Source organism: Neodiprion pinetum, chromosome 4 (assembly GCF_021155775.2).
Source record: "Neodiprion pinetum isolate iyNeoPine1 chromosome 4, iyNeoPine1.2, whole genome shotgun sequence".
Classification (NCBI taxonomy): domain Eukaryota; kingdom Metazoa; phylum Arthropoda; class Insecta; order Hymenoptera; family Diprionidae; genus Neodiprion; species Neodiprion pinetum.
In genome coordinates, this window is record NC_060235.2 from 30,565,985 (window position 1) to 30,590,028 (window position 24,044).

Sequence of the window (24,044 nt, forward strand, 5' to 3'; positions counted from 1 at the left end):
TGCAAACGACATTGAGCTCGAAAAGTACGCACTTAAATGGTTTAGTTAAAAGGTATGTATATGAATCGGAGATTTGGTCTGCATATCTAATTATTGCAACGCGGCGAGCACTGAAAGTTAAAGCGAACGAATTGCCTTGAAATTGCGTCGAGAGTTTGTAAAGATAAAACAGCAGCCTATTGCATCAAGTTTATTTTTTCTCATATCTATCGAGTAAAATTAACGGAACGCGAACTTCTCCACGTTTGGTGGAAGTATTCATTGTTACGGGCTGGGTTGGCTGATGACCAAACCACTCCATAAATATAACGCTTAGTTGAGACTAATTTTCCCGGATATGAATTATTGGAATTTTTACACCGTTTTCCTTCTTAATTGAACTGGGTTTGATATAAAAATGGTCACTTACCTTTTGTTGTTAACCGTTGATTGGGGCTCTGTGGGGCGGCTCTGCGTGCTCGGCGAGGACTGGATACGGTATTAACTGAGATATAAGTTTTGAAACACTACTATTCGTTTATTCAATTTAGGTTTATGAAGATGGTCAAAATGGTTTTAGTTATATATAATGGTAGAAAAAAGTTTATATGAATGTAAAAGAACACGGAATTTACTCAGCGCTTGATGTGATTGGATTGTCTAATTGTAAGACCGAGAGAATGATTTCTTGTTAAAGACTGAATGACGACTATTTGACGACTCTACTCTGACTCTAACGACCTGTTGAAAAATGAATTGACGATTCTCCTTAAAGATTTGCGTGCTGTTGTCTAAACTACTTCCTGACTGGTTCCCAGTATCCTTACGGGATGCTGGACCAATAAGGAGGTCCCGATAAAATTTTGAGTCTTTTGATTTGTCTAGACTACCCCCGCCCTTCGGGTACGGTGTAGCATGAGAATTTATCATGAACTATCCCGCCTTTTCCACACGTGCGGGTAGGATTTTCCGTGCTGTGTTTGTATATACGAGTCTGTTTGGGTAGGGATTGTCCCGAAAATATTATCCAAACAGTAAGTTTATTGATAGCTTACGGTTTTAATTTCCCGCAGTAGTAAAAAGGTAAAAAGAGAGCCGTATGCATGCAATGCATGCGGAGACTCGAAATAAAAAATAGAAAATATAAATGTATTTAATGATAAATTGAAAGGAAATCAAAAATAACTAGTGGATAACAAAATAACATCGAGGGTGTGACATCGTACACAAGTTTTCCTGAATCTGCAGCTTCTGTACTCACATATTTTATATTAAAAAAAATTTAAATAAGTGGAAAATCACTGAGTGCCATCTTCCACGCAACGTAAAGCGCTCGTCTTTCGACAGAATCTTTCTTTCAACCTGAACAAAAATTTTTAGAGGGTGCCGTAATGGAAAATAGCAAATTATTTTTTTCTGAAACACCCTAATATATAAATTAGCTCTTGTTTTTATCCGTGCAATATTGTCTGCGAAGGTTGTGAAAGAGGTAAAATAAGTATGTCCGGTTCACAGTGGTGATAATAAGTTCTACAACTCCTCTTTCCCGAAAAAAATTTGTTATAGTTGCGAGAAACAAACCATGCGGCCATTCTTTGTTCGATTTTGCCAGGCGCCAAATTGTTTCTATGCATTTTACGTGTCAGCCGCCTGCATTGAAGAAAAAATTATAACTTATATTTATATTCGGCGTTGTATATCACTCCAACTTTAAACACTGTCACTTTTCCATTCGAGTTGGCGCTCTGGAAATATTATTTTCAGAAGTATCATAAATCGATCAATCGTCTTCGCCACGTCATCACACACTACATTTCAACCTCGATTTCAACGACATGTTAAACCTAGGCTCACAATCAGACCTCCGCTTCCATAATCGGAATAACCGAAGGACAGGAAATCATATAAAACTAAATGTTAGAATTTTTAAATCGATCAGTTAGCTTACGATTCTTTTTCAACATTCGTCCGAATTTAAATTTTCACCGACGAAGTTTTGTTCATTTGAACTAGTTTGACATCTTTTTTTATTCCTCGATAATTCTTATACATTCCGGTTCGGCAATATTGTAAAAGGTTATGTAAAATGAAAAGAAGGAAAAAACCGTAAGCTTTTGTTATCCCTTCCCACGAGTTTTGGAGCATGAGAAAGCCCTTAAACGGCAAACTTTCAGAGATATCCGTGAGAAATTTTTCATGAGGGGAGGTTTCGGCATTGTCTTCTACATCGTTGGAGAAATTCCAGGCTTCCAGACCTAATCACAAACAAAACACCCTCCAGGGTGCGATGGGGCGAGGAGTGTCGAAGTTTTTCGAACCCATAGAGTTGGATGTCGTCGTCGTCGTCGTCCCTCGGTCCCCGAGGTGTCGTCACGCCCTTGCCTAAGTCCAACTGAATCGCAAACTCCGGATACTGCAGATTCATCGGTTTTGCCGAGGCACCTTTTACCCCGAGTATTTTTTCACCGCCGGGAACTTGACTGGAAATAACGAAATTGGCGTGATTTATTTTTTCTTCGTGTCAGAAATATTTGCAACGCCTTCTATCAAATTGCTGTGTAGAAAATCTAAATGTAAGCTGCACTTCCATAGCGATACGCGGATACCTCTGAATTTTGGTGCGATCCGCCGGAAGCTCGAGTGCAAGCTGCACGAACGTCCTTGTACCTAGATCCCAGTTTAATTCCTGGCATAGCAATTTCTCAGATGCGCACACGTCGTGAAATAGTTTCAGGGTGAAAAGAAGTTCCCCGTCGGTGGATATCCCTCCTCATAGTTCTCCGCCGAGAATAAACCCCCAACTACCGCCAACGGAATGAAGGAACTTGAGGTGAACTGTATATAAGCGATTCGCTGTAACTGCTTAGCGAACTAGCACAAGTGCAGTGGTGGCGAAATTGTTATTTCTGCAGTCTCACAATTCCGCATCGCGTTCATTAAACCCGCAATAGAATTATATCACTGCTAACTTTACAGTTTTTCTTGAAAACGTTGTGATTCGCCGTTGCAAGCTGGCAATTTTTTTTTTTTTTTTTTTGTCTTACTAATTTTCGCCTCTAAACAAGTTACCGTTCCAACGGCAGAATTATATGAAATGCTCGAGTAATTCCACAGCCGTCTTTTGATCGATCTGTTTGGCGTGTATACTGTGATGTACATTCTTGTCTGGAAAATTTCTATGCGAGCGTCGTGTTCGCGTCGCGTAATTCTTTAAAAGATATCACGAATTCTCAGCAGAGTTGAATTAATCACATTTTTTCATTTCAAAGCCGTCCGCGCCGCTTGTGTAAGATTTTGAAAATTGCGAATAGGCGCAAAAACGATTCGCAATCCTCTCACGTTCTCTTGTCGCATGAAGTCTAGAGAAACTTTTAACAGGAACACGTTTTTCATGCGCCGACGTCGCGGAACGGCGTTCAAAATTGGAAAAGGTCAAAGTTCGGATCATGGACCCTTCGCACCGAATCTTGTAAAATAATTGAAAAAAAATGTCAACAATCATTTCACCAGATTAGCTAATTATTGACGAACGTTTGAGGAGTTTACTCAATTTTGCGAATTACTTTTACCGTTGCGCATAAATGTAAACCCTAGGTACAAGGTATAACGCTGCAGCCAATTTCGCATAGATTGCAGGCGAAACCATGGGCCCATTATCCCCGCGGTATAACACGGGGTTAGACGGTGTTCCCGGGTTATTTTGCAGCGGTCTTATCGTGGATCTACTCGGTCACTTCTCCAGGTAATTATTGGACCGGCAAAGCTTGTTCGTGTGCGTGCGTTGAACCAAAACATCCCCGAGGCCAGCGGGCGACGGAGAAATTATTGCAATTTTTTGTTGCGGAACAAAAGGACGAGTGCAAGCGATGCACCGATAAGGAAAATTTTCTACAACTTGAGTATACAAAAATTGTTATACGAGGAGTGAAAGACATGTCAATGTTCAATGTATGTGAACTCTGTATAAACTATTCTTATTATCGAATTGTTAAATGCTGTGCGGACGGAAGAAAAGCTTCGCCATCTAGCAGCTGCAGGCAATTATTATTCACCTGCTGCAAGTGATCCGCACCCAACATTTGCATCGAGTTCCGTTGGAATTGAAGTTAAATTTTAAGGTCTCACATCACTGGAATACGTAATCGTTATAATGCCGTGCGAGAATTTGCACGTGCACCACGGTTTAATTGCCATACCTACAACGATTCACCAATCTATGATCCCCCTTTTTTCTTTGGTGCAGTGCATCTGGCGCAGTTCTGTTTATCGATTTCAAAAGCAAAAGCTGCATGTTTACCGAACGATTTTTGCATCGCTCAAGGTCCGTAGGTAGACGACTGGGCGAGGGAAGGTCTTCGCGTGAGGAATTTTCGGTAGAAACAAAAATGGCGATTGCATTGTCAGACTCTAGTGTAAAACCTGCACACTATGCGCAAGTTGGAACAAAAATTACGACCATTCGAAGGACCTTCTTTCGCCGAGTCGTCCATCTACGAACCTTGGTATCACTCTTCCTTAAAGACTTACTATACACGTCGCTCGATAAGAGTTGCATTTGTAACACTCGCCAACCGTTCCTGTAATTTTATCGAATATTCGCAACGGCACCTTCGGATTGCGTGACGCGCCATTCGCCGCGAGTCAAATTTGCGAAACGAGATGCGACTTGCCATCTCCTCTTAAAAATCGGGAGCGCATCCCAGCCTGCCCGAACGGCGTATAGGTGCCTACCCAAAATGTAATATATTGCAGACATGAGGTATAAGCGGGTTCCTCGAGGGTTCTTCTACCGAAAAATATACCCGCGGTTAAATTTAACGGGATGTTTAAGTTACAGACGAGGCACCGCCTGCCTGCAGGATTACACGCGAAATCCGGAAGAATTTTCACCTTCTTTAAAATATGGGGTGATTTGTTTGTTTTTTGTCTGTTTTTTTTTTTTATTTTTACCCGCGAGGCTGAACGCAGCTGCGTATATTATTGTAATAACAACAATCCCGCCTGTTGAAGGAATGAAAAATTCTTTGCACTAGACCCGCGATGTGTCGAGCTTTCGACACGCGATCGCCTGGTATATGCTCGAGTTAAACGAAATATCGCTTAACTTCGACATAATTTATGGCGAGACTTTTGGTGATAAAGGAATCACTACGAGTCTTGGAATATGTATATTCATATGGGAACCAAGTTTAGTGGAGATTCATAGTGTGAGTCATCAAAAACTTTTTAAATCAAAGATCTGTGGTAATTGAAATCGTTATATTTCATTGCGGAACCGAACCACACTCTCGTGCCTTTGCCTTGTACTGTCGTTTACGAAATGTTTCGTCTAAGGTAATCGATAAATGTGCATATCGATCCCCGCGCAAAGTGCTACGTCGTTATCAGCGGGTAAATAGATAACGAGCCATACGCAAAAGAAGACTTGTCGCCCGTTTTAGAGGTCTTTTGATGGGTGACGGCAGATGCATCGGGTCTACAGCTAGGCTAGCGCAAAAGTTAGAATAACTATTGAACCAAATTTTGAAATCAAGATTCAAAAAGATGAATTGAAAACGATGGGATGTATAGAATTTTATTTAATGAATTTCCACCTAATGAAAAATAACATTTAAAAACCGCAGAGCGAAATGATGCAACGGTCAGAATGTGTTGAAAAAAAAGAAAAAAATACACAGTATCAGTTTTGTAGATAACAATTTATTGTTGCATAATAAATTGCCCTGTAACACGATCAGCGATATGTTTTTCGTACTATAAAAGTAATTTACTAATGTAATTGCTCCAGCATTGTCAATTATAATCGGACTCGTTGAGTTTCGATTCATTATCGGATTTCAAATGTATTTTCCATGCCAGGAAACAATAGTAATTTCACTAGATTTAACATGTTCTCCCACTTTGTTTTGTTACTATTTTATCACAATTATTTTTTGGTTTGACACTCTTCAATTCAAATTGTACACCGAATAGATCCACAAAGTTAAGGGTACATTACCCGCAAGTTTTCCACCTGGTCGCGAAAATATAAGCATGAATAAACGAAAGAGAAATCGAGGTATCATTGTCTGGTACAAATGTGGTAGGTAAAAGCCTGATGAGCTTAAAAACCGCTGATGAAGGTTGAGCCTTGAAATATTATACGGGATAAGTACGTTGCTGAGGTATTTTTGTGGTGCACGGACTGAAAGGCTCAAGAGCTGAAGGGCTGAGAAGCTGAAATTTTAGGACAGGAATATTATTTCTGACCGCGCACATTCAGCCTCAACAGCCTTGAAAAATCCCTAGAGACATGACCCCGCTTCAAAATATGGAAAGAGAAAGGCCCAAACATAATTTAAAAAGTAGAGAAAAATAAAAGCACAATTAAATTGTTTGAACTCACAAAAAAAAAGAGGGAAAAAATAAACCATTATCCTGCAGACGAGTTTTTCACGCTCCGTGGTTTGCGTCGTAATAATATTATAAACCGCATGGAAAATGGGCCAGGCATTCATCGCCTCTCGTTTGTCATCACTCATGTTTGCCTTTACTTGGTGTTACATTAATTATAGTATGCACGTGCATTGGGGTAACCCTTAACACAGTCATTATTCAATTCTGTTGGTTGTATGGATCGAAATACCTCGAAATGAATGAGAAAAAATATAGCCAAATCGCAATTCTAAGTTCTGCGACACATCCTTCGAATTTCTCCCGTTTAAATAATACGTATACGATTTTTAGCACTTCGCGGTCGATTTTTTTTCTCTTTCTGTATATCTAAAACTTCCATCAAATATTTGTAATTATGGGTATGAAGTATGCCGTGCCTTGGATTGATACATCCTCCGAACATGTCAATAAGGGCAAAAAAAAAAAAAAAATCAACGGCGGTAATTACTGCAAAAAATACTAAAGACTCATTGAGACTTGGAAAATGTAAAGGCCTCGAGATGTAAGATGAAGAATTGAGATCGGTGTGAGATTTCGTCTGCATTCTTTGTTGTTCTCTTCGAGATACTTCACCCGGTGAGTGGGACAAAATTCGATAATGACCTTTAAGGATGACCCTAATATGCTCGCATAATAACGGCGGGCAACGCCGCAAATCGAGTCAGCCATCCCTCGGAGAAAAGGGCAAACGATCACATGGACGTGCGGGCTTAATATACACGAATGAACGATCATCGAGGGTGCAGCTAATCATGCAGAAAAACGCGGTCCGCTAAGGAAATATTATTAATAGAAAACTGGCTCGGCCAAGGGCCTTGCGGGTTGTTTATCGGTTTAAATATTCCACGTATTAGCCGGTCTACTTGAGGCCGCTTGACCTTCGCAAGATGAAATTGATGCATGATCACGTGCGCGCTGAAACAAGGATGCGAGTTTCTTGTGCAGTTACCCTTCGGTTATCGGCCAGCGTCACAGTCCGGATTTGTCAAGGTTCGTTCTGTATCCACGGCTCTATTCCAGCTGTCCTCTTTCGCCGAATCCGATCAGCTTAATTCGCCAATTTTGCCTCGCGGGGCTTTCAGAGCTTCCGGCTATTCCGCCTTCTATCCGTCCCGCAGTAACCTATTTAACCAGGGTAGCGCGTATACTCACGTTTAGTTTGCCGTGTATTGTGGTTCGCGTAATTAGTGGTCGACAATTTTGCAACCGATTTATTTGATCGTTGCAGTTGAAAAAATCTTGCTCACAAATCCGGTTGAGCGTTAAATGGAAGGGGTTGTGACGCGATGAAATTTGCATATCGAATTAGCAATTCGACACCGATTGATGAGTTTAGGAATTAAATCTGTTTGTCAAACATTTCCCAGAGTTTATCTGATGACACGATTGTCATTTCTTATGAATTTTATTACTCTTGAATTTTTTTCACACTCATCCATTGGGTTCAAGAAACTCATTCACTTTGGAACATTTGGCGTTCACGATATTTGATATTCACAATCTCAACATGGGTTTTAGTTTCCAGGAGGAGAAGGGCTAGAAATTTATGAAATATTGCTCAGTTTGCGAAACTTTTGCGAAAATGGAGTAATGTGATCTTTAGTCAAAGTGCGCACATACTGTACACATATACACATATGAGGCTTTGCATAACAAACCGACTTACGTCTGACCCTCACGATCGGAGATTTTTTTCACCTTTAAGTAAGGCATAGAGTGTACCAAGAAACATCTTTCACCGAGTTGTAGATTTTTTGATCCACGGATTTGATGTTAACTGCTCCCAAAAACACGGAAACCCAATTTTTTGGTTTAGAAGCTGCAGGCGAAACAAATTACTAGTCCAGAGGCGAGAAACATCGAATAATGTATAGCTTTAAAATATAAAAATTAATATTGTACTTAATTTTTTTTAATTTTGGGGCTTTTGGTCTAGAACCTACAAATACATGAAAAGCGAAAAAAATGATTGGGGCTATTCATTTGAAAATTGAGTTTTCGTGTTTTCGGGAGCAGTGAAGAATCAAACGTGTGGTCCAAAAAAACTGGAACTCGGTAAAAGGTCATTTCTTTTTTTTTTGTACGCTTTACGCCATGCATAAAAATGGAAAAAAGGCTGATGGTGAGGCTCAGACGTAGGTCGGTTTGAGGTGGAACGCCTCATATGTATACATAGGTATGATATATCGAGCCTGACGGTTAGGGGAAAAGTATTTTCGAGTATGGATTTGTCCGCGTATTCGACATGCCTTCAGGGGTTGGCTTTATCTGTCGTTTACTATCCCGACGGCAATTTCATACCCCGGAACTTCGATGGTAAAAGAAAAATAATGAAAAAGAGAAAAAAGACGAGCATTCCGTAAAGGGATGTTATTTATTGATAAAACTTTTACTGAGCATATGAAAATGTGTTTTCGAAATTGATCAAAGGAAAAAAAAAATGAATAACTAAAAACGTCACAGTGAAATGTTCCAGCTAAACAGATGAATCTAATTATTTTGTCACGTTCATCTTTTAACCCATAATCATTGTTCGAAACAATACAACAGTCGTGCCAGAGAATGAAATTAATCTCCGAGAAAATATTTATTAGTTTTCGTGAAAATTCTTATCGCGCCATTTTCACCGTAATAAATGTTCGCACGTGATCTAAAATTATCTGACTTCGAAGTCGCCAATAAATAACGAGAGGGACGTGCCTGATTTCTTATCCGTGATATGCACGTATAAATATATTATAAGACGAGACTTAAAATTCACGCTGTCGGAGTTGTAAAATGTATTATTCGGTGAAGCTAACAATGAGAAATAATGCCAAGTCATGAAAATGACTCGCTTTTGGTACTTTAATCATACTCTTAATGAGACGTGACTTGGTGTATTCGCTATTTTCTTACCAAGGGCAAAAAATGAAATTCTGATTCGTTCGTGGGTCGGCGAATAATTCAAAGCTGCAACGGCGTCGGTGTTATCGTCGTATATTTGCTCCCTTTCAGCATGACTCGCCTTCTTTTCATTGTGTGACTAAAAATCTCCAGACTGTCAGCATTTGCAGCATGACAGGCTCACGTGAGTTTTATTTTATTCATCACTTTAATTGCTCATTATTTATTCCATCCGTCGAATGCCGATCAGGTTCCCCAATTTTTTAACTTTCCGATTCGGTGTATTCATGACATGATAATCACCCCAAAATTAAAAAGGTTAGAGTTCCCGTGATCTTGACGTTATCTCGAAACCGAATAAATCGATTCTTAGAATTTTGATTTAAGTCGATAACGTGCTTTACAACTTATATTCTTAAAATTGTTGGATTTCGAAAAAATTCGGTCGAGTCATCCATAAGTCAAAAGCGAAAATGATAATCTATTTATCCAAGAGATACTCTCTAAGATTCTTTAAAACAAAGGGAACAGCAAGAAATTCTACGAATCATGCTCACAGACCAGTCAATTTTCCCTGTTTCGTTCAAATTTTATTCTTCTGTTTATCTACCTCGTGTGTACTGTGAATAATTTATTAGTCTCATAGGACGTTGCGTGTCGTTAACGATACAACTTTCGTAGAGAACACCAGGAACTTCTATACCCGCAGCATATTTTACAAACCGACGGAGGTATCGACTGCCGAATATACCTAACAGTTGATGAATCAACTTTCCTTGTTCATGACAGTATTAGTGTACATGGGACAATATTGTGGGTGAGTTTGGCAAAAAAATGGAAGGGGCGCTGGTGAAGGTATAAACGGATTTCTAAGAGCTCGGTTTAAAGCCCTTCGGGCAATTGAATGAGAGACGCAATTTCCTGGTCTCGTCGTTTCATTCCGAACATATCAATCCTTACGTGAGATATAATCGAATCGCGGGATCGCCATTCCCCACAGAAATAGATAGGAGGTCAAGGGAGATGAAATGCGGCGATCATCCCAAAGGACGCGAGTGTCGAATGCTCTTTTTTCCAACCACTTTACGGACAATTTTTTACGGACAACAATCAGAACTCAACGCGCCTTTTGTAATCTTCCAAACTCGCCCTGCCATGCAGATTCCGTTGCGTTAATGACGTTCGATGGGCGGACAAAGCCGCGGGTAAAATCGAAGTAGAAATATCGTCGTAGCTACTGGCTGTGTCGGATTGGAAAAGCGGGGAAAATTTGATCGGAACAGCGAAGATTCACGGGTCACCTCTATATATATCTGTTCTCTCTCTCTCTCTCTCTCTCTTTCTCTATGTATGTGTGTATGTGTGCATATAAGGTATAATATATAAAAGAGAGCGGCTGCACCGAGATTTTCCTGATCGAAATTCAGACGATCTCGAAAGCCAACCCTGACCCACATATTTTTCACGATCACTTGACTTACGTAGGTACCTATATAAATATATGTTATATATCGATGCCTCTTACGAAAACTACCATGTTCTGATTTTTACCGCGAAAACTAGCATGATTCGGATTTCACCGTGAAAACTAATATGTTCATCGCACTGAAACGAATAATATTTCTGTTTTGCAACGTTTTATCATTCTTTGACTCTGTACTGTAAAATATACAAATGACGTATTAAAGGCATTTCGATTACACAATACCGCACAAATCTTCAGAAAATCCTTATTGCACTAATCAAAACATGACAGTTTTCGGGGATAGCCGAAACATGCTAGTTTTCGTAAGAAATTTGAAACATGCTACTTTTCGTAAGAGATGCCGATATATCCTCCAAACTTGTTTCCTGGCACTAGACGCTTCTCACAGTTTGAATATCGTACCGCATGCTACACGCGTTTCTCGCGCACCGTGAAAAAGCATCGCTACTTGGGGAAGTGGCAGCATAGATTAATCTTTGCCAACACTCATCATTGAATAAGGCTGGGACGTTTTGTATCTTTCCTAGTACACGCATCGCTTCTTACAAAGCTACGCGGTATTTTCCCGATCAATGAATGCGCTCACACATGTTGAACCTCACGCGCGCCAATGTTTGGGGAAAATTTTTTTCACAGAGTCCGCGATCCACCTACAGTTTTTTTTATTTGTTCCTATATTCCTTGCTTCACATTCATTTATCTTATCATACCATGCTCATGTGTAACCGATAAATAGAACGAGGCAAATTTAATTACACGTGTATATTTAACGGATCTAAAATGCTTTCGAAGCTCGTTTATTCGAGCGAAATTAATCTCCTTTTCACCCCGAGCTTCTAGAACCGGGTGTAGAATTTTAATCAGTAACACCTCGCTAATTATTGTGTTTAAGAGCGATAGGTAAAGACTTTGGGAATTATAAGGAATCGTAGCAGGCCGAACGTTTCGACTTGGGAATAAAGCAGCTGAAACAATAAAAATTGTTTACACGAATTGTTCAGAGTAGAAGGAATCGAAGCGTTGAAAGATAACGAGTCCTCATTTTTTGACAAACAGAATCTTTGCCACAACGAATGAGAAACGTCAAGCGTCTGTTGGATACAAAGATATTCCTTTGAAGTTGAAGAGTAATCTTGAGGTTGGTTAAGATTGCACATTAACCGAGTATCATCGATATCGGAAAAGTTGTGTGTGCATGGTTCCCGTCATTGTGTTAGTCTATAAAATTGTACTTCAAGATCAGATCAAGCTCAAGTAGGCGTTGAGATTCCAAGCTCGACGTTACACCGTTGACATTCCGGCCCTCGACATTGATCCAACATCATCGATATTTACGGTAGAACGAGTTTCCCCGCGAATCTCCTCGTAGGCTCTCTCGCGAAAAGTTGAATGGGGTTCAATGGGTATATTTAAACAGCAAGATCTTGTTTGCATCTGTTACTCGAACAGGGTTTCTTCGCCGCCACGTCGTCGCCCATTTTCACCGTGACTTTTGCAACTCTCGCGCTAACCCGACGAGACAGTTTGAAAGCTTTTCCTGAACGTGACCCAGATCCCGACGCCAGAGCCGAACTAATTTGAGTGCGCCTCTGGTATTGAATATTTTAACGAGAGTCAAAGTTTAGCCAGTCAATAATTCGATGGAGCCATAGGAATTATTAAGCCGAGTCACCGGTGCAGGCAAGGGAAAAGCTTTGGTAATATTAGTACTTTAAATTGTATCGACAATATAGAATACAATTTACGAAATAGTTATCCTCGGCCTGCAATTATACTTATACTTACATGCAACTAAACGAACCCAAATGTCAATCCGAATTTTCGCATTTCAGCCACGTTTGGCACCCAAACAAAACGAATCTCATGATTATCGGCATGATGCACTGCGGCAGGTGATTCGATCGCAAATTCCCCGTTCGTTTCGTACCTGACAGTTTAACCGTATGCCAGTTTGATAAGGCGTCAATGCTGGGTGATTACCAGTTCGGTGCCCCAGGATACCAAGGTTACATTGAATGACTGTTACTTGCACGTATTTTCTATAAATACGTATCTGGCTGCTGGCCAATTGCCATTGTCAAGTTTTCGTTCGAGACTCACCCGTTGAATTTGAACGGATTGGACTTGTCGAAAATAGCGACGTCGAATCGCGAGCTCATCTCGTCTACGTGGAGTCGGATTGAGATAAAAAAGAGCTTGAGAAGAATGAGATCTTTGTGCCAGTTTGATAACACAATGCCCGTCTAGCGTAAACACAAACAGTTCGATACTCCGGAGCTAGAGAATGAGCAACGCTTCGCCGAAGATATACCATGCATTGTAGGTATAAAGCTGATCTGACGTGCAATATGACCATGAAAATCGCGACTTTGAACGAGAACTGGAAGGTTTCCCCCCGAATAATGACTCGACGAACGACAATACACGCCGTACAATTTCGTCTTATATGCTGTGTGGAATGACCGTGATTACTGCACAAGGAGGCGAGGGCAATCGGTTGGAGTGCGGCATAACGGCCAAGCATTTTTTCCGACGCCGTTTTGCTCCCCCATGCTCGCAGGTAATTTACTCCAATTTCTCCGGATAATATTTTTAGCATCGCGAAGCTTTTTCTCTTCGCCATTTGTGAGCTGCCCGTCGAAGCGACGGATCGGTATTTCACCCCTTTTCTTACCCCCTTCCTTGAGTTCGGGACTCGGACGAGGCGGGGCCGGCGCTTCTTTGTATTCAAGAGGGTCACCCGGTCACACGACTGGACGTCGCCTTCTTCGCCACCCTGCAGCCCCTGAAAACCAATTGACGAGACTTCGCTACCCAGCGGAATCCCGATCCCAAAAGTTTCGAGCAAGTTTATCTCCCGGCTCTGAAGAAAGGTTCGCGAATTTCAACTCGCGATAAATTCATTTAGCAGCGATAGCGAATCCGATCGGAGTGCCGATTTCCGCAATTGGGGGATCAGGATGTCCAGGTTGAAAATTTATTACACATATTATGGATTAGAAATTCAGAGCTGAAAAAGTGATATTCGGGTTTATTGAATTAAATTTGACTGGTCAAATCAATCGTATTATAATATAGGTATGCACGTGCAATTTTTGAGGATCAGAACGCGCAGATTGATCCAATATAAGTCAGGTGAAATGATTTCTCGGAGATGTAAATATAACTTTTCAACGGGGTAATATGAATTCACCCATTTTAACCTATAATCATTCATCAGTCGATGGTTTTGTCATTGAGTATCTTGAAGTATAAGGAAATCTTTATTTTTACCAATAAAATAAACGATGATCCAAGAAAATTAAACCTGCAGCGGCAAAGTTTTTACATTTAAATATATAACACAAATTTTTTAAAATTTTTGCGTCATGGAAAACGATAACTTTGTGGTTAAATTTCGTAGCAAAATATCACGCAATTCGCGTGGCGCGGTATTGACCAGGAAAGTTCTCCCTCCCCGGAAGCTCCGTCCTTCGGTCAAGTTCAAGGAACATTCAGCCATTATTCACAGCGGTTTCAAACGTTGCGGTTGAACCGTGGACCAGATGGGACCAAACTAGTAGTGCAGTATGTCGAACGATGGAATTAACGGCTTTAATAAAGCACGGTGACTCTGTGCCATCCGCGCTCAAATTCCACCTGCAATTCTATCCATGCGGGGGAGGAGCTGTGTTTATACGACGGGAAGAAAATACATCCTCTTCGCATTTTTCCTCCTCGAATGGGGATTTATTATACCTATATTTTGGGCGGGGCTAGAAGAATTTTCGATCGAAGGAAGCAGCGATATCATAGCCGAAACAATACATCACTCTTCGCCGGTAATTCGAGCAGGCCATAGAATTCGCTGCAGGTGTAGTAAAGAGCCGCGGTCGTGGCAATAATCGGCAGTTTCCGGTCGGGAGTTGCAGCCACAACGAATCGATACTCGCAAACTTCTCTTATCGCGAACTCGCACGATTGAATAGATGCAATTGGTAAATTCGCAACTCGCTCCAGGCTCTGCAGAGCCGGGGGCTCGGCTCTAGATAATAGTTGGCATTAACTACCGCAGAACTTGGTAAACTGGTTGAACCAGCTCATTCTACCGGGGCAACCGCAGCGCCGGAAGTGGCCGTCTGCAGGCTAACGGCTGCCTCTGTCTATCAATGCAGCCTTCGGGGGTAGTGTTGAATTATAGGTGGGTAGATGGCCTGGGATATAGGGCACGAATTTCATCAGCTAATTGCCACCCCGCGTCACGTTTCTCGAAATATTCGGTGGTTTGGACACCGGTCACGTTCCGCATCGCTCCTTGTACGAGTCGACGTCCCTTTGTCGTACGGACTGATGTGAAAACTGATGGGAAAGGTGGGAGGGAAGCGAACGGAAGAGATCGGCTTTTGGCGATAAAAAAGGGTCGAGGACTGCGTTATGAATGGGGTTAAGCTAGCCGTTGCGTTTTCCGCGGGTGGTGGCTGCCAGTTTCCCTGTGATATTGTGGCTGTAAAAAATCTGAAATACGTTTCCACCGTCCGACAGAGAATCGGCGGGGCTTCGGACCGTGTACTTTATAATGAGCGTACGTATCGTTGCCGCGCGAAACACCGTTTCAATGATTTTACGATTCGTCAAAGGTGAACTCGCCGTTTGCCCTGATAAATATGGCAGTTGTTTCGGCGTTGGGGAAATTTGGTTCTGCACCGTGATCACAAAAGGCGATTGGAGTAATCAAACCGCGGAACTTATCATTCTCGACGCTCAGACGACTTAAAACTCAGGTAATTGGTGCGATGAAACAGTCGTATGTATACAGCGAGTCGATCAATCCCCTTTTCAGCAGATACAAAGCGTTTATCCATTAATCATCGCGAATGAAGTCTCGACGAACTGTTTTCTTTCTTCCCCTTTTCCGAATTCTAGTTTCACGCTAGATCGACGTAGGTTCCTGTAACTTGCAATTATACTCACCTCTGTTCTCATTAAGATTGCGAAAATGTTTCTCGACGAAATTATATTGCGACGTAATTGCAGTGAAGGGAAACGTCTTTGTACCTTTGTCAATGCAATCGGTTTCCGACGTTGTTCTGCCTCGCGCCTCTGGTTCTTTCGACATTCGTTTCGTTCCTTTCATTTTCCTTACTCTCGCAGCTGTCCTTTACGATCCGAAGTGCTTGCACCCATAACCGTCGCAATTTTACCCTCGCTCATACGGCATAAGGCACAGCTTTTGCCGACCCTTTGTATGCCTCTGACTCTCCTTTTTACGGCTCTGCCTTGTCGTTGTAAACTCTTCTCATAACTCGACGTGTGGATTTCGCCGGGTGCTAACCTTCCGGCAAACCATGCGGCGCGTAAGCAGCTTAACGGCTCCGTTTAACGGCCTTGTGTTGAGAAAGAGAGGCTTTTTTGAACCAACCAGATCATTATTTGACGCGAAAAGACGACGCCCGTCGTCAGGCACGTTCCAATTTTTTCTCCAAGAAGAATTTTTATTTCCTCTTTCACCGGTTTTCTTCTCACCGCTCCCCCACGGGACCGGGAATCGCGATTTGCAGGCAAATAACACGCGATCCCCCCGTTTCCACTTCTCAGAATTATCAGGACTTCTTGATATCGTGATAAAGAATTATATTCGGAAACTGGAACGAGAAATTTCATGTTGGGTACAACTTGCTCTGCCGACTTTCCGGGCCTTCGACTCCAATTCAAAGTTTGGAAGGGTATTTTTGCCGCAACTGTGTATAGCTGGGCTTGAAGAATGGGAATTAAGGACGTTGACATATCTGTTGTTGTTTGCATTCGTATTTCTTACGTTTTTAACGGTGAGACTGATAACTTAGCCCAGTAAGGGAAACAAAATTTTTACTTCAATCCTGGCTTCAAAGGAATGTAAAGAAGAAGCTCTGCGATGCTAAAATTCATTCCAAACATACAAATCGCAGGACATTGAATGGATGAAAATTTTATACGAAAAGAAACCTTCAAGCCAGCTGGGCTTTCATTTTTTTCGAAACAACACGAAATCTCAATACCTTGATAAGATGGGAGGGTCGTATTCGGAGTGTCTCATTAGTTGTTACCCAACATTTCGTGGAAGTTGAAAGGGAGAAAAAAATAAGTCTGAACAAATTCAAGCCCAGCTCCTGAACAAACAATGGTGAATTGCTACGGTTTTCCCAGCAGTCGTCACGAAGCAAGGGTCTCAAGTTTATCAACTCGACGAACCCGTGCGAATCGGCGTAGGTATAGTAGCAAATTAAAACTGCCGTTGAGGGCGAATCTTGAATAAATGCCAGCTCAATTTCAAGACTCCGGCAGCTCCACAGAGGGAACGAAAATTACGTCAACTCCTTAATTTGCTCGACTCGCTCGGATAATTTCTTAATGAAATTTTCATATACCTACTGAGACTCGTAACACTTTGACTATAGATTAGAATCCTCCTGCTACTCGGTTAGTCGGATAGTTTGCGGCTACTGAGATTCAATAATTAGGTGTCGATTTCGTTCCAAGAGCTTCACGGTTATCCTGCCTGCAATGAAAATGAGTACGAGGCCCTTTACAGTTTCGTCTCGCACGCGTTATGGCATAGAGGTAATTGCTTCCAGAAATTCGAAAATTGTCCAAATCTTTGGCCGCATTTTTCCCTCCCACATCATCCGTTGAAAGTTCAGACAGATCTTCGGCTTGAGTTGATGTCGAAATCTTGCGAGCGGTGATCTTCGCGAAGCAACGTGGCAGGATCGCTATGCGTGACGTGACGAGGGTTTCATATTTTTGAAGCTTTTGTCTGGAGAGTTTTTTTTCTACGTAACCGAGATGTGTGATCTCATCAGACAACGCGTACGTTCTTGCAAAAGATAGACGAAGTTTTGAGTTAACGGTGAAGCAACATGCCACGAATGGCGAACATAATTAAGGGGCGGAAAAAATTTACTGGTTCTACTAAAAAGTTTGATGACTTTACAGTTACATGTATTTAGACTGACATACGTTTTTACAAGAAAGTTGTTATTAACTCTCTCTCATTCTCGCGAAAAAAGTTTCACAGTTCGTCAAGGCAAGGTTCTCATGCTTACAAATTTTTCTATAGTGTTCGAGTTTGATACATTCATCTCTATTAACTTTCTCCATTATCGTAAAACTTTCTTGTAAAAACGTATGTTAATCTGAATACATGTGACTCGCCAAGACGAACTGTGAAATTTTTCTCCCGAGGCGTATGACTTTTGAACAGTTGTCAGGTTTTATTCCCACTTGCGGCATGTGCGTGTTTTATTTTTGCAATTTCTTTTTCCTCGATTCTATTAGAAGAAAACGAGAGGTGAAAAAGACGGTGAAAAAATCGACAAACATTTCTAACGTCAATTGGGGAATCAAGTTTCATTAGAAAGGATCTCCATCACCTTCAGGCTTCTCGATGACAAAAATTAAGATCCTCTATAAGTGGGAAAGCTTCGAGCATTTTCCAAATATGTTCGTTACATGGCTCGTGTTCCGTAAGTGGGTTTCAAGTGTCTCTGCGTCGGCTTCAATCCACGAATATCATCCAGTTTAACGCGTAACACAACTGCACGAGAATTACATGATGAAAAATCGATTTTCAACTCGTGTCGATAGCGAGAAGAGTAAAGTATAGTCCAGATAATGCACATATATTCACGCAATCATGATTATTTCAAGAATCATCAAGTTCAAACAAATTGCGCAATTTTCCAGTTACGTGATAAACTTTCCGCATAGAAATATGCGATTGCAATTACCCGTGCATTCGAGCGCAGTTAGCATTGTCAGCTGGGCTTTGCAGGGACTCGCAGCTATCGGAGAGAAAAGCTTCGTGGGAATATGTAGAGTTCACTGATTCGGGTTAATTCCATGTTGAATCGGATTAAAAATTAATACGGCCAATGCGAACAGTGAATATCAAACAACTTTTATGCCTTGGTTGACAACCCGGCACAAGGAGCAACGACTCACAACACAATAAACGGTTGAATATTTAGCAAATCAATAAATATTGAACGGTATTCCCTGGAAACTAAACTGCGTTCTGCTTTCACATTTCGGTGGCAGACTTGGGGCTTAAAATATGTAGTCAAAGATGCTCCAAGGACGGAGCTACGAGCCAATATTCATTGCACGGTTGTGTTTTACGCGTACTCTTAAATCGCTTTACATGATCGATGTGTTGAAGTTTTACTCAACCAAAAATTCAAATGGCCCCGAAAGCTCTCACGTCATGGTAACCAACAAGGCAACATTTCTGCATACAAATTTTACATAAATTAATGCTAATCTTTCGGTGTGGGTGGAGCGAGTTCAAGACACCAGTTTCACAGTTATTCCGCTCGAGTTACTCCAGAGGTGTAAGAGGTGCAGGAAAAAGAGAGGGAGAAAATGCTACGATAACAAAGTTATAACGGAATTTTTTCCCACCAAGCTGAAACAGTCGTTGCGAAACTTCGTTGTATTTTTTACCTTCGTTTTTCTCTCGAAAATTCGAGCCAGGGGTAAACAAGTATAATTACCTTGCTCGAAATACTACCTGTCATAATTTTTCATAAATTTTAAATATGCACAGTCGGCACTGCAATTGAAAGAATCCTCGATTGTTTGTAGGCCAAGTACACACACACACACAAATTCTGCTGTATTTATTGTCCAAGATACGGGTTTGCATTTTTTACAAAGCAAAGACGTCTGCGGGTGTTTGCAATTTTCCGATCTATGTTGCCGTCTCATTTTATACATTCGGCTTCCGGAACGCCCGCGCCGGAATGAATACGATTCATTTATAAATAAAAATCCATCAGCGGTCGAGCCGATATATTTTCATTATACATTTATAGGATCAATTTATATTTCGATGGGAACAACAATAATACTCCGGAAATTATGAAAGGATATGAAAAGCAGGAAAAGCCAATACGATGCTGTTCGACGTCAGTTTATATGCGAAGAAACTCACACACGCAATGAAAAAAGAGACATTCGAAATGCTTGCCTCGTTTTTCAAGAGTACCTTGAAGGTGAAATGTTCATCAAATGTGAATTCCGATATTTCAGCAGTTTTGAAAGAAATACTCGTAAAAGTAACATCCGTTTGGTTTTAAAAGCCAGAAAGCATTAATCCGGAATTCCGTCTTTACGTATGCGAGAACGATCAAAATCTGAAGAAGAAAAGTCATTTCCTAAACTCACCACCTGAAGCCAAGTAGTGGAAATAAGCGGATGGTCCGACGCACGACGCTCATCGTCAGTAGTTGAGGTACGGATGGGGTCAGCCCTGCGGGTCCCTTTGAAATATTCAGCAGTAGTGATTATACGTATGCCATATTAAAGGAGACCGGCCTACTTGCGAGGTGTTTTTGCAGTGAAAATATGCGGGCCTCGAGACCGGGTTAGCTAATTCCGGCCAACAAAGGGAGCCAGAAATTTCCCCCCACCCGCACGTCTACGTACGTGTGCATATGTAATGGCCTGCGTGGAGAGCGCGAAAGAGGATTCTAGGTATTAAATTTATACACACACGCGAACGCCGCTCCGCATATTTGACGATTTTAGGATCGGTAATTGCCCCTACCTTGGGAATTAACCCGGGACGCGGTTATATAAATAATGAACGAGTTATCGAACGGAAATTTGAAGGTCTGTGCAGGGTAAGGAGAGGAAAATTTATTAATAAAACCCTCGTCTTTAATTTGGTAAACGAATGTGTTATGGATTTTTCTCGAGATAGCATCGCTCTTAACGTCTTCTAATGATCATTACTTTTCACAAATACATGCGAGCTGACAGCGTGTTTTGAGCGTTGGAGAAATTAGTTTATATATTGTGGTGGAAGCTTGTGATGGATGGCTCGGGTATGGATGAATAATCTATTACGTGCCGCAACGCGAACAGCGAAACTCCACATGCACCTGTAGGAACAACCACAAGCTGAGAAAAAATTAAGGAAATTTATGAATTTCTGAGGGCACAGTAAACTCCTAGGATCCCCAGGGAACAAACAACTCCATTTGCAATTAAGGCATAAGAGATAAAAAGTACGAGATAGCGTATAACGTGAAAGCACAAGTGGGTAATTACGAAGTGAACTGCAGGAAGCGGAAATGAAATATATAAGGCAGAATTGAGCTACGAGCTATTTTACCCGTTTCCACAATAGTCCGCTAAAGTTAAGGTGGAAGACTTGAAGCGAGACGGATTATAATTATTATTTAGCAATCGCGGCGCCGCTGGCTGCTCAGCTCTACAATATTATTCTCGATTATACTTTTCGGCTTTACAAACCGCGAGTGGCTACCGGTTCCGATATTTGCCTGCGGTTGAATACGTTGCGTGAAGACATAATGTAAATCGTGAAAGCTCTCTAGAATATTAGACAAAATGGCCGCACGCGGGATTATCACAGGCGATAGTCGCGTGGAAGTTTTTTACTACAGATTTCATTCTCAACAACCCTGAAATCATCGTGTGCGCTTTCTTGGGAACATTATAAAAGTTGCAGTAATCCGTCAAACTTTTACCGTCTGTCATTCGGATGTTTTTTAAATTAAACCGATCGAAATCTGCATCTGACAGGAATTTGAATGATGGTTATTACAGACTACTCGAGTGTTGCGCAAAGTAAGGGGGGTAACAAAAATTGCAGTTCGCGTATGTGAGATCGGGGCTGCGTCTACAATGAGCGATGAGTCCACGGAGAGAATGGGATCTGTAAGTTTTACAGATTCGCGAGGCAAAGTACGAGAGTATCGGGCTTCATTCGTCTATCGGATAACCATTAGTGGCTATTTTATCGGGATTCGAGTTGTTTGCGGAGCTGGGAATACGGCTGCTAGCACTCCATACGTATAATCCTGGTATGTTGCGTATCAGGTTACGCGAGTATGTTAAGGATAAATGAGGCCCACAGTACAAATCAAGAGTTAGGGAGAGAGAAAAAACGTTGAAAAATACCTACGGTAATGTTATTTGGGCTGACGATGGTGAACACGACTGAAATAACATCCCTTCTATGTTTAAAACGATTAAACCTCGGTTGTTTTTATCCGAGTTTCATGTTTCCGGTGTATTTTGTTTGACATAGTGACCTCTCGAGATTGACTGGAACAAATTTTTTTACAAACAAATATCGTCGGAGTGGATTGTGCAAGTACGGAACAAAAGATGTTTATCGATAGTTGCATTAATTGTGCGTTATAAGTTTATACCTGTACTGTGATGTAAGATTTTCACGAAATTCATGACGGTCTGGTCAGTGATTGAAACGAGCCTGAAGCATTAGAATCATATCAAAAACATCAGAATTTAACCGTCTCCTTTGCTGCTTAATTATAAAACTTTTTTCTTAAATTATTCATATCTTAACTTACATTATTCGAATTTGTTCAGAATTACTTTCATTACACAATATGTACTTTATTTCATTCGCGTTCACCATCATTCACGCATATCATATTATCGAAAATTTTTCAAATGTTTCTTCATAATTTTTCCTATCTTTTGATTCGGACTGTGGGTCTCATTCATCCTCAAGTGATCTTCTTTCGACACCGCGTTATCGAGGCTCGCGTTTACTGCAGGCGTCTTCGTTGTTTGCGCAATGTTTGTTAAGAGACGGTTTCAGCGGCTATATCGCGAAGCTTTGTCAACGAACAATGGATAGCAACCCGCAGCACGCATATCTCGTGGGAAGAGGACGATTTTTCCCGTTTAATTATATACGTAAAGTCCTTTGTTTCTCAAGGACAATCGGAACACGCCTCGGCTTCTTCCGGCACAATGGAGACAGGCTTTTGTACCTACCTTGTACTCTCTTCGCTTCGAACTCGGTTGTTGCTACATTTTCACCTTAATCATTCGGATCAATTATTCATGCTGGAGTCACGCGTCAAAAATCGAGTGCACTGATATCGATCAACGTCGTGGTCGCAAATCGACAATCAATATTCAGAATTTATCTCATATTCTCATCTTACATACACATATGTGTGCCCTGGTATAAAGCCGTGGCGAAATATCGAAAGTGAGCTTGGACCATAATTGAGATTGTGCGGACATCAGAAATGCTTTGTTTAAATTGAAAATCAACCACGATCTTTAATTTTTGGGTATACCGTTAAATATTTGCCGTTTAACGCGTAAACTTCACAATAATCATTACGCATTGTGGATTTAATTAACAACGCGGGCGAGCAGTCTCTTCAATCTTCATGAGGGCTGATTAAATTCTATAAAAATTGTGTCACCTATATCACATGTATATATCTCTCCTGGAAATAATAACGAAAAACGTAAGGTCGACAATTTTTGTGTCAAACGAGACATTAAGGCATGGTTCGCACGAGCGCGATGTTACATTGTTATCATCGAAAGCTCGGGATGGAAAAAGAAAACCTTATGCGATTCCCGTAGACTTGGCAAGAGCGTTGCAAAAATAACCGAATCCTAAATTTACGAGGATCAACTTCTATCCGCAACCCTCGCATGAAATCGCATATAATCGTAAGAGGGCCGTCGCAGTCGTGTGCCTCTCGTAGTATTTTGATTAATTTTTTTTACGTCCATTTTTATGCCCCATTATAGTCCTTGGCCGCGGCTGGTGAAACCCGTTAAACTTCGACGAATTCCCCGGAGTCTCGTTACGGCGGCGGGTAAGTTTCCTTGGAATTGGTCTACGTGGATTTTTCACCCTCACCGCTGTCGCCAGCTATTCGTCATTGCGGAATATTTCGCTTTACGATCATTTGAACCTCTCGCCTCTGTTTCGCCAACATTGATTGTCCGTTAATCATTCGCCAGACTCGTCAAATATTGACAGTTGTTATTAGCTTTCCGACTCGACAATCGATTCTCGCTGCGCGTCGGTTAATCGAGCCGAAGTTTTCGAGAAGAACCCCAACGCGTTTGTCGCATGGAGCTTTTACGAGGTATACATAGATGTATGCTAAGATTGCTTTACACTCTCTCTCTCTCTCCCTCTCTCTTTCACATACACGCGAAGTTGCTGCAGTCGTGGGAACAGATCGATACACTCGAGCACGCCACCACCCATGCCTTATTAAGGCACTAAAGAATGTATTTTGTTACAAGTTGCACAATGTATGGTAATGAATTGTGCATACCTCGACTTCACCAGTTCGTCCCGTCTGTATTATTCATGTTCTATGCTGTATAGTCGCATTTCAATTTACGCAAGACACGTACCTACACCAAGAATATGGGTATATGAGTTTCAGAACTAACTTCGTAACTGACTTACCTTGTTTCC

At 41.3% G+C, this 24,044-nt stretch overlaps 1 protein-coding gene and 1 long non-coding RNA gene across 6 annotated transcripts in view; one reads left to right on the top strand and one right to left on the bottom strand.

Moving 5' to 3' along the window:
• The window catches only part of Syt7 (Synaptotagmin 7), a 212,340-nt gene that overhangs the window by 43,497 nt on the left and 144,799 nt on the right, over positions 1-24,044 (top strand). The gene's annotated exons all lie outside the window — the stretch shown is intronic.
• On the bottom strand, positions 497-20,128 carry LOC124217481 (uncharacterized). The gene is made up of 2 exons (XR_006882832.1): positions 19,970-20,128; positions 497-2,459 (listed from the first exon to the last, which is right to left on the bottom strand). It is a non-coding gene; the product is annotated as an uncharacterized lncRNA (long non-coding RNA).